This window comes from Octodon degus, unplaced genomic scaffold (assembly GCF_000260255.1).
Source record: "Octodon degus isolate 3935 unplaced genomic scaffold, OctDeg1.0 scaffold00011, whole genome shotgun sequence".
NCBI classification, from domain to species: domain Eukaryota; kingdom Metazoa; phylum Chordata; class Mammalia; order Rodentia; family Octodontidae; genus Octodon; species Octodon degus.
This window is the reverse complement of record NW_004524587.1, coordinates 349743-359131: the sequence shown is the minus strand read 5'-3', so window position 1 is coordinate 359131 and position 9389 is coordinate 349743. Positions and strand designations below refer to the sequence as shown.

General features: G+C 57.3%; 1 protein-coding gene across 1 annotated transcript in view; it reads left to right on the top strand.

The window, feature by feature from the left end:
• Cmip (c-Maf inducing protein) overlaps positions 1-9389 on the top strand; it is a 190752-nt gene that overhangs the window by 17786 nt on the left and 163577 nt on the right. The gene's annotated exons all lie outside the window — the stretch shown is intronic.

Sequence of the window (9389 nt, the reverse complement as noted above, 5' to 3'; positions counted from 1 at the left end):
CTTTCTTTCTTTCTTTTTTTTTTTTTTTTTTTTCCTTTTTGAGAGGCAGTGTAGGCTGGGCTTGAACTCACTTTGTAGCCCAGGCTGGCCTCCAACTTGCAGCGATCCTCCTGCCTCAGCCTCCTAAGTGCTGGGATTACAGGCATGCTCCACCATGCCTGGCTAGTTCTGTTTTTTCTGTGACAGGGTTTCGCTGTGTGTTCAAGCGGGTCTTGCATTCACTGTGAGATCCAGGCTGGCCTCAAACTTGTGCTGGTCTGCCTGCCTCACTCAGCCTTCCTCCTGAGGGCTAGGCATGCACTACCATGCCTTCTTAGCATTTTTCTTTTCTTTCTCCTTTCTCCCTGTCCTCTCCTCTCCTCTCCTGTCTCCTCTCCTCTCCTTTCCTTTCTCTCTTTTAAAACTCTAGCCCAGGTGGCTATTTCCTGGTGGACTGGAGGCCATGTGATGTGCAGTCCTGGGTTCGAGTCCCAGCTCTGCTGCTTCTCAGGGATGCTTTTAGCCCTGTTCTTGAGACCTGTTCACCTCAGCTTCTGGTGTCCCTGTCGGTGGAGTGGAAGGTGATGGATGGTGTGTCTGCTTCCTGGGGTGCTTGGGAGGTGGCTGGGACTTGCCCGTCACTGGCTGATGAATCTGAGGCTCCAGGGCTTGAAGATTCCTGAAGAGGCCCCATCCAGTGGGTCGGAGGTGCTAGTTCCCCGCGGCTGTCATTGTGCACTGAGCACCATGGGTTTCATCCCTGGAGTCCTTGAGCTACCCCTTCACCGTGGGGACTGGGAACAAAGGGGCCTGCTTAAAGGAAGCTGTTGCTCCCTCCGCTGGGATAGCAAGGCCAGCTCCTCGGAGAGCCTGCTCCTTCCTCTGCCTGATGCATTTTCGCTGGTGGCTTCTCCAGCTCTAGACCCAGATGGGCAGGCCTGCGGAGAGCAGGCAGACACCACCGCCAGGCCCCGAGGGGCTGCCCTCACCTGGCGGGGACAGCACCTGCCCTGCGTGGAGGTGTGGCTGTCGCTGCACTTGGGGTGCCCAGGGCAAGGGGTGGTCACAGAGGAGCCCTGCAGCACCCTCATACCTGTGGGAGAAGGCGGGATTTGAATGCCCCATCTCCACACAGGCTGGGCACACCCCACTTCCGGGTGGGACAGAAGCACCTAGGGCTTCCTAGTCCTCCTCCTTTTGGCTCTCTCTTCTGTTTTTTGGTTTTGATTTTTGAGACAGGGTCTGGCTACGTGGTTCAGACTAGCTTTGAACTTGAACTGCCTCAGTCTCCCTCCACATTAGAGATGTACACTGCCCTCTCTGCCCCGATGGACCCTCTCTCCAGGTGAACAAGGCTGTCAACTACATGATCTGGGACATCCAGGGCCCTGAGGAGCCAGAGATGACAGATGAGGTAGTCCTAGTGGGCAGCGCAGGGAGGGCGGGCCCTGTCCATGTGGCCTGGGGCTGGCTCTTCACTCGCGTGGGCCTCTGAGTGCTGAGGGGCCTCCAGGCCTCAAGCACGCATCGATCGGGCACCGAGTGAGTGCCAGGCCTGTGCTGAGGTCTGGAGGGCCCCCGAGGATGGTGGATTCCGGGGCCCGTGTGGCTCCAGCCCATGCAGCTGACTCACAGTGAGCTCTCAGAAAGCATCAGGTCCCCAGGGAGGAGGCTGCAGTCATGGCGTGGCCAGGAGCTGTCACTGCAGAACCCATCTCGGGTGCTCCTGGACGTGTTCCTCTTCGGTCTGGGAGGGACTCGGTTCCCTCCGGCCTTGGGTCCTCCTCTGCCGAGGACCTGGTGCTGTGGCAGTGCCTGTAGACAAATGGCTTCTCCCTCGCTGTGCCATGGGCACAGAAACCCAGAAGGGCTGGCAGGCAGGTGCTGACCCTGGCCGGGGATCAGAGTCGGGAGCCAGGGATCGGATTCGGGAGCTGGGTTCTCGTCCACCAGGGCTCAGGCAGCCCCTGCCTGCTCTGTGACTGGGGCCAGTGACTTCGCCTCTCTGAGCTCCTTTCTCTTCCACACAATGAGCATGCTGGTTCCACCCGTGGGCCCGTGAGGGCTGGGCTTGGCGCTCGGTGCAGAGCTCTGGCCGAGCCAGCATGCGTGGGTTCCATGCTTCAACCTCCAGCTCTGCCAAAAAAAAAAAAAAAAAGAAAAAAAAAAAGAAAAAAGAAAAACAAGAACAAAAAGTGTTTGATGAGCAAAAATTGAAAGGGTTCATTGAGGAAGCACCTGCCCCACTTGAGTCCGGCCTGTGTGTGACGGAGAGACTGCACCGGAAAGAGACCGGCGAGAACACTCGCCCTCTTCTGCTCCCTGCTGTTACTTCAGTTACCAAGATGACAGGGAGGGGCCAGGCTCCCGGGGCAGGTGACATCAGGCTCAGGAGCAAGTTGGACATTCCTGAGTTCAGGCTCTACCAGTTTTCTAGGCACTGGGCAGGCTTTAGAAACTAAATTGAGCACGTTGTTTACAGTCTGATGGCCTGGTTACCCAGCCTGCGGAATGGGCCTGCAGGCGCCCACCGTCCAGGCTGTGGGGCGCGGTGGGCTGGAGCCGCCGTCCATTCTTGTGGTTGAACAATTTATTTCTTGGCCAACTCTGGGGCTGGCAGCGGGGGGCAAGGGCTTCTCTGGGCGCCTCGGCCCTGTGTCCTGCATTTCGACTTAGTCTGGGGTCTGAGCAGAGCCCGCGAAGGTGAGGGGCCAGGTTTCAGCTCCAGAGCTCGGGCCTGCATGCCGGCTCACCGCTATCTTCCACACAAATCTCTTGAGCAGGGGAGGACAAACCACTTCCTCTCCTGCCTTCAGATTGAGTGGGCCCACCATGTGATAGTTTCAGTTTAGAGAATTGTTTTGTTTTGTTTTTTGAGGTGTTCTGGCTATGACCTTAAACTCATTAGGTAGCCCAAAGCTGGCCTTGAGCTTATGGCGATCCTCCTGCCTCAGCCTCCTGAATGCTGGGATGACATCATTACACCAAGTTAAGAGAATTTAAGAAAGAGAAACATCATCAGAGATTGTGAAAGGATTAGAAAAGACAGTGGCCACTGGCCTCTTCTGCCTTCTTCCGGTTCTGCATTTGAGATGAGGTCACCCGGTGCCAGCACAGGCTGGGCACTGGCCCTCAGCACTTTCTTGTACATGCTAGTTGCGGTCATTGGGGTTTCCAGGCATCTGCTCCGTGTTTGTCACTGTCCTCTGGGTTGTGGATTTGCACACGGAGGCCAGGTCAGCCAGACAGTGTTCCGAAGCGGAGGCTGGTGGTAGCCAGGGTGACCAATGGTGGCCGGAGGCCCTGAGCCGCCCCTCCCAAGGCCACAGCACAGGCGGGGACTTGGCGTGGTGTTTGTGAGTGGACAGTGACGTAGGGTTGGTTTCCTGGGCTTGGCTCTGGTCTGTAGGTGGACGCAGGCCCTGATCCCTGGACGCTGTCTCTTTGCTGTCTGTCGCCCTGAGAGGCCTAAAAGCAGTACACAAAGGAAACCTTTCTCGGGGAGGAAGAGGGAGCCAGAGGATTGGTGTACGTGCACCTGCACACGCATGGTATCGGGCAGGCCCACGTACACAGAGGCATGAATGCACGCAAGCACATATGAACCTAGCCATGTACACACCTGTGTGTGCGAGTCCCATACACACATGCTTGATGCACACGTACATAGGGACAGTCACAGATGCACACAGGTGGTGCACATATGCTTGGTGCCTGTCGCCTGGGGGGGCTAGAAGGTTTTGGCCGTGTGTGCAAAGGCCCTGGGGTGGCGAGGTGTTGGGGGGTTAGAGGGGTGGCAGGCCCCTTTGTGCATCCCAACGCAGCTGAACTCTGTGTCTGTCACCCAAGGGAAGGGCCCGGGTCATACAGATGCCATCTCTATGTTCCTCTGCTCTCTATCTGTAAAATGGGCATGACCCCGGGGCCCTGCCATGCCACTGTCCACACCTGCTCCCCTCATCCGTCTGGTTCAGTGTCTGCCCCTGGGTCTGCGTGACAGATGAGTTGCATTCTTGGGCTGTGAGTGAGTGACACTGGCCGCCGGGTCTGCTGAGCAGTTCTGTAATTTCCAGGTCTGGGATGCAGCGCAGGCTGAGCTGTTTTCCTCTGTGACCCAGGAGGGGCTGCTGCCCAAGTCCACAGCGGCCACTTCCCCATTGTCTGTGTTGTTTTTTCCCTTCTTCTCCAATGACCCTTCCCCCATGGAATAGCATTTGGATGTGAGGGGTGACAATGGTTCCTGTTCCCTGGAGAAGAGTGATAGATAGGTACTGGATTGGGCAGACCAGCTTGGGGTGAGAAGCTTGGGCGGGTTGGGAAGAGGTGTGGTGTCCTGTCACCAGGACCAGCATGCCCAGGAAGGGGGTGCGGTGAGTGGGCGGCCCTCTGCTGGCCCTTAGGCCAACTTCATTCTGTCTGTATTTTGCTTGGCCCGAGCAGAGCTTTTCTGAAAAACAACAATAACCTCAGTAAGTTGTCTGCATGTAAAAGCCAGGAGACCTCCTCAAAAAAATCTGGATTTCCATTTTCTCACAACGAAAACCAGAGCCGGTGTGTCCCTGCCTTGGGGCACTCCTGGCCCTGTTCTCCGTGGGCTTTGCCACTGTGCCCCCGTGGTCCTGGTCCCATCCTCAGCCATCACTCACCTGCCCACCAGGAGGCAGCTGAGGCAGCCGGTGCCCCGTGCTCCTGCCTGTGCCTGCTGGGCTTTCCCCGTGGGCCAGACACCTGCTGTCTACACCACCACCCTGGCTGGGCTACCACTCAACAGCATGCCACCCACAGGGGCATGGACTCTGCCTGGAGTCCGCAGAGGTCGTCTGGGGTGTTGGCGACCCCTTGATGACAGGAGTTCCTCCTCTTCCCTCTCCACTTTCTGCCTTCTCTCTGTCACCCTCCCTGCCTTTGTTCTCTCCTCTTCCAGCTCACTGAGGGTCACCAAGGCCACCTGGGGTTCCTGCAGGATTCATGCGGCCTCCAGAACAGTCCCCCAGGGAAGATGCTGCCTAAGGGTCCCAGAGGTGACCCAAATCACGTACTGGGGTCAGGGAGCCCAGCCCCATGCTGCCCCGTACTGGCCCTAGGTCCATGGACAGAGGTGACCTGGAGGCCAGGGATGGCATCTCCCCCTCTGAGGCTCCCTGTTCCCACTTACCTGTTGTCTTCCTCTCCGCCACCAGCCATGGGGCAGGAAGGGAGGGACATGGTCTCTGCTTGTTCCCATGAAACTGCCCGGGGTGGGGGTGGAGTGTGGACCCAGGTGGCCAGGCTTAGCAGTGACTCATTCTGGAAGCCCTGAGACATCACTTCACCTGTGGAGGCTTCAGGAGCAGGGCAGTGAAGTTGCCACCTTCTTGGAGTGCTGTCGCGTCATGGATGGAGCTACTGTGGTTGGTGTGGCTGGCCTTGCCCGGGACACTGTGGGCCAGAACTCCTTCTCCCTCCCAATTGTCTGTCTCTCTGTCTTCCCCTCTTTCTGTATCAAAAACAAAAACACAAACCAGAGCAAGCCAGGTACCATGGTGCCTGCCTGTAATCACATCACCATGGGAGGCTGAGGCAGGAGGGTTACAAGTTCAAGCTCAGCCTGTGCAGCTTAGTGATTCAATGAGCCTCTGTCTCAGAAAGAGTTCGAGAATAATTGACAAACAGCAAACTGCCATTCTCCCTTTCCTCAGCCAAGGGTGGCTGTGATGGGCTCTAGAGCGGGCTGCAGGAGAATGCCCAGTGTAACCAGCTAGGAAGTAGGAAGCTGCAGCCCCCAGCCAGTCCCCTTCCCACCTTCCTCTTCCTCACTTTCACTTTTGTCCTTTTTATGCATGCTTTGGTTTCCACTGGTGACATTCTGTTGTCCTGTCATTTGCCCCTTCCTGCGCTGCCCACCTTTCTAGTTCTCCGTTGGCCCCACACATGCGACTCAGTGGGGACCACAAGGTTGGTTGTCAGAGGACCTGGGTGAGTAACATCATGGCGCGCAGAACCGGGGCTGCTCGTGATTCTGCCTGTGGTCCTGGGGTTGCCCAGAGCAGCACCTCAGCAAGCGAGTGCCCCGTCACTGATGGAAGACACCAGTCCTTCCACCAATGCCCAGGAAGCACCCACAGCAGGAAATGTCACACCTGGATTCCTCGGGGAGGTGGAGGCTTGGCCTGTGTGAGCTGCCTCTGCCGCCCTGCACCCAGGTGGCCGGCTGAGCACCCGCAGCACTTGGGCTTGATGTATCTTGCGCTGGGGTGAAAGGTTCACGCCGTTGACCCTGCACCACGGTGCACACTTGTGGGAAGGGTGGCGCTGGCCAGGGTCCACTCTGCCCAGCTGGGCGTATTTGGAGCTGGGCTCTGGGTTCTTCCTCAAACCATGAGGTCTGCGCCTTGTGCTTGTGCCAGCTCATCTGATGCTGCAGGGTGTTCCCCTTCGCCCTTTTGTTCCTTCATTCAGTGAACGATGATCCGACCCGACAGCCCAGTGGTCGGGGCTCCCAGGCTCTGCCGTGGACTGCATGCCCACAGCCACCCCTCAGAAGCTATGCATCCCCGCGTCCCCCCTATTTGTTTGTGTACAGAGAAGGTCCCGCTGTGGCTCCAGGTGACAGATAGGGACAAGCTACTCAGAGTGCTCAAGTTTCTCCAAGGTCTCGTGGCGATAGATTGGAGCCGAACCTGAACCCCGGGTGGCTCAGAGCCTGACGTGCCCCCATGATGGACAGCTGGGAAAGAGGAAGTCCGAGCCACAACTTCTCAGTGGCTGGCAGTGCCGAGTCACCCTGTCACAGTCCAGGGCTCAGAGACAGTCTGCTGGGTGACTGGCTCTGTCTGCCTGGTGGAAGCTGCGGAGGATCCGTGTCCTCCTCGTCTTGCACAAGGTCTGGAGCCCCCTGGAGTTCCCAGGATCAGCCACCAGCCACTGCTGCCGCCGCCACAGGCTCCCTGGGGACCCCATGATGACACTGGGTGCCCTGGAGGACCAGGGTCATCTCCGGACTCAGGGTCCTCTATCAAGTAGTCCCTCTGCTGTGTCAGGCCATGCGCACACAGGGCTGCGGACATCTTGGGGGCTGCGCTTGTGCCTGCCATCCGGGGTGTGGAAGGCACTCAGTGCTGGACCTGGCAGGGTGGCAGTGGCCTTCAGTGCTGCAGGACAGGCCTGGACTGGCAGGATTTTGACAGCGGGAGGTGACGGAGCCCAGCTTTGAGTTCCTGGCCGGCCCTGAGTCGTGTTCTAAGCTGAGCCCATTCTTAGCTGCAGGATGGTGGTAATGAGGTGGTCAGGTGGTCGCGGGGATTGGGTCCAGCTGCGCATGCGCGGTAGGGAGGACGGGCAGGTCTGGAACCGCAGGCCCGGAGGAGCGGCTGCGTGTTGTGCAGTAGAGCGGTGAGTTGCTTGGCTCAGGAGGAGCCGGCCGAGAAGGTGAACTAGCTTTAAGCACTGTGGAAATTAGCATGGGAGAGTGGGAGCCTTCCACAGACCAAAACTACAAATTTCATTCAACCCTGCCGCTTCCCTTCTTGGTATCTTCTTGAAAAAGTGAGAGACACCCTACAGGTGGATCCATGCATACCCGCGTTGATAGCAGGATAAGTCACAGCCAAGTGGTGGGAGCAGCCTGTGTCTTTAGTGTAACAGGCAAATAAAAGGTGGTTTTGACACACAGTGGAGCACTACTCTGCCACGAAGAAGGATCTTTGTAGGAAAGCAGATGCACCTCGAGACCATGATGTTAAGTGAGGTAAATCAGACCCACAGGCTTCAGTGTGGCCCGGTTTCTCTTAAATGAGAAACCCAAGTACAAATAAACGAAAGAACAAAAGAAACAGAACGATGATAGAAGACAGGGTGATAGATCTGCGAAAAGGAAGGGCATTAAGAGGTGGAAGGGGAGGGGAGGGGAACAGAAGAGAAGTGGATGCAAAAACATATAGATGCGCACCAATTCCCCCGGTGGATGTGGTCATCACCTTCTGCCAACATGTAGTAATAAAGGAATAATATTTTTTTAAAAATTAAAAGCGGGGCCGGGGAGATGGCTCAGTAGGATAAGGGCTTGACTGGCAAACGCAAGGATCTGAGTTCAATCCCCAGTTCCGCCAAAAAAAATTAAAATTAAAATTAAAATTAAAAAATTAAAAGAGATGGTGGCTTCAGAGCAGAGTCCTGAAGGGTCAGGGAGCTGTCCGGAGCATGTGCAAAGGCCTGGGCAGGAATGTGCCTGGGCCCAAGAAGTCCAGGCGGGGTGAGCCCTGGGGGGAGAGGGAGGGGAGGCCAGGGAGCTGTGTGGTGAGGACCCAGCAGGGGTCACTACACCCTTCAGGGTGGTGGCCTGCTCTGCTCCGGCTTTCAGAGGGTGATGCCTTGGGCAGCGTGTGCCCAGTGCCTGTGGTGTCTGGGTTTCTGGCCAGATGTGAGATTCAGTGGCAGCTGAAATGGTGGCCATGGTCCCACCAGGTCCAGGAAGGGAAGCAGTGTTCGCCCTTTTCTACCCAGATGCACCCTGGGCCTGCAGGTGGGAGTCCCCTTCCTTGTGGTCCCATCTGTTGCATGGCCCAGGGGGCTGGGCACCAGGGTCCCCAGCTATGGCTGTGGGTTTGCGGTTGCCACAGCAGCCTTGACTGAGGTGGCCCAGGTTGTGCCGGAGGCTCAGCTTGGCTCATCTCGGTGCTGAGGAGAGAGGGAGGATGTGGTCATGAAGATGGGCACAGTGGACACTACACCCTTCATCCCTGTGCCATGCCACAGGGAGCCAGACATGGGCTTGCTGGGTGGCACTGCTGTGGCTATCCCTGTGGTTTGCTCAGATGGTCGCCACACATGCTGAGGGGCACTGATGGGACAGTGACAGGCAGCCAGGCTGCAGATGAGGCCTAGAGCTGCCAGGTGGCCCCCATGGCAGCCTTTCCTGGGCAGTGGTGAGTGCAGAGACCCAGGGACAGGAAGCCCTGTGTCTTATTCAGGTGTCATCCCTCTGGGTGGCTTCAGGGTGTCTGTTGCAGGTGCCATTGTCAGGTACTAAGCCAGTTAGGCGTCAGTGGACACGCAGGTGGTTTGTAGGTTTTGCTGCTCTAATGCGTTCTACGTCTGTCCTGTGGTGAGCTCGGGGCTGTCGAGAGACATGGAGGTGACTGCTCAGTGGAGGGAAGAGGCTCCTGGCTTCTTGTCGTGCTCACTCCTCCAAGCTGCTTGTACCTCTCGCTGTCTTTGCGCTGCTTTACTGCTGTTTCGGGGGGAAACTGACAGCCACAGAGCCATGAGCGGAGTCTGACTCCCGTGAAAATCCAGAAGGGAGAGATGGAGCTCCGGGAGAAGCTGTGGTTCTGTGCCCAGCACTGGGGGAGAAAGACTGGGTCTCTCTCTCTCTCTCTCTCTCTCTCTCTCTCTCTCTCTCTCTCTCTCTCTCTCTGTCTTCAGTACTGGGG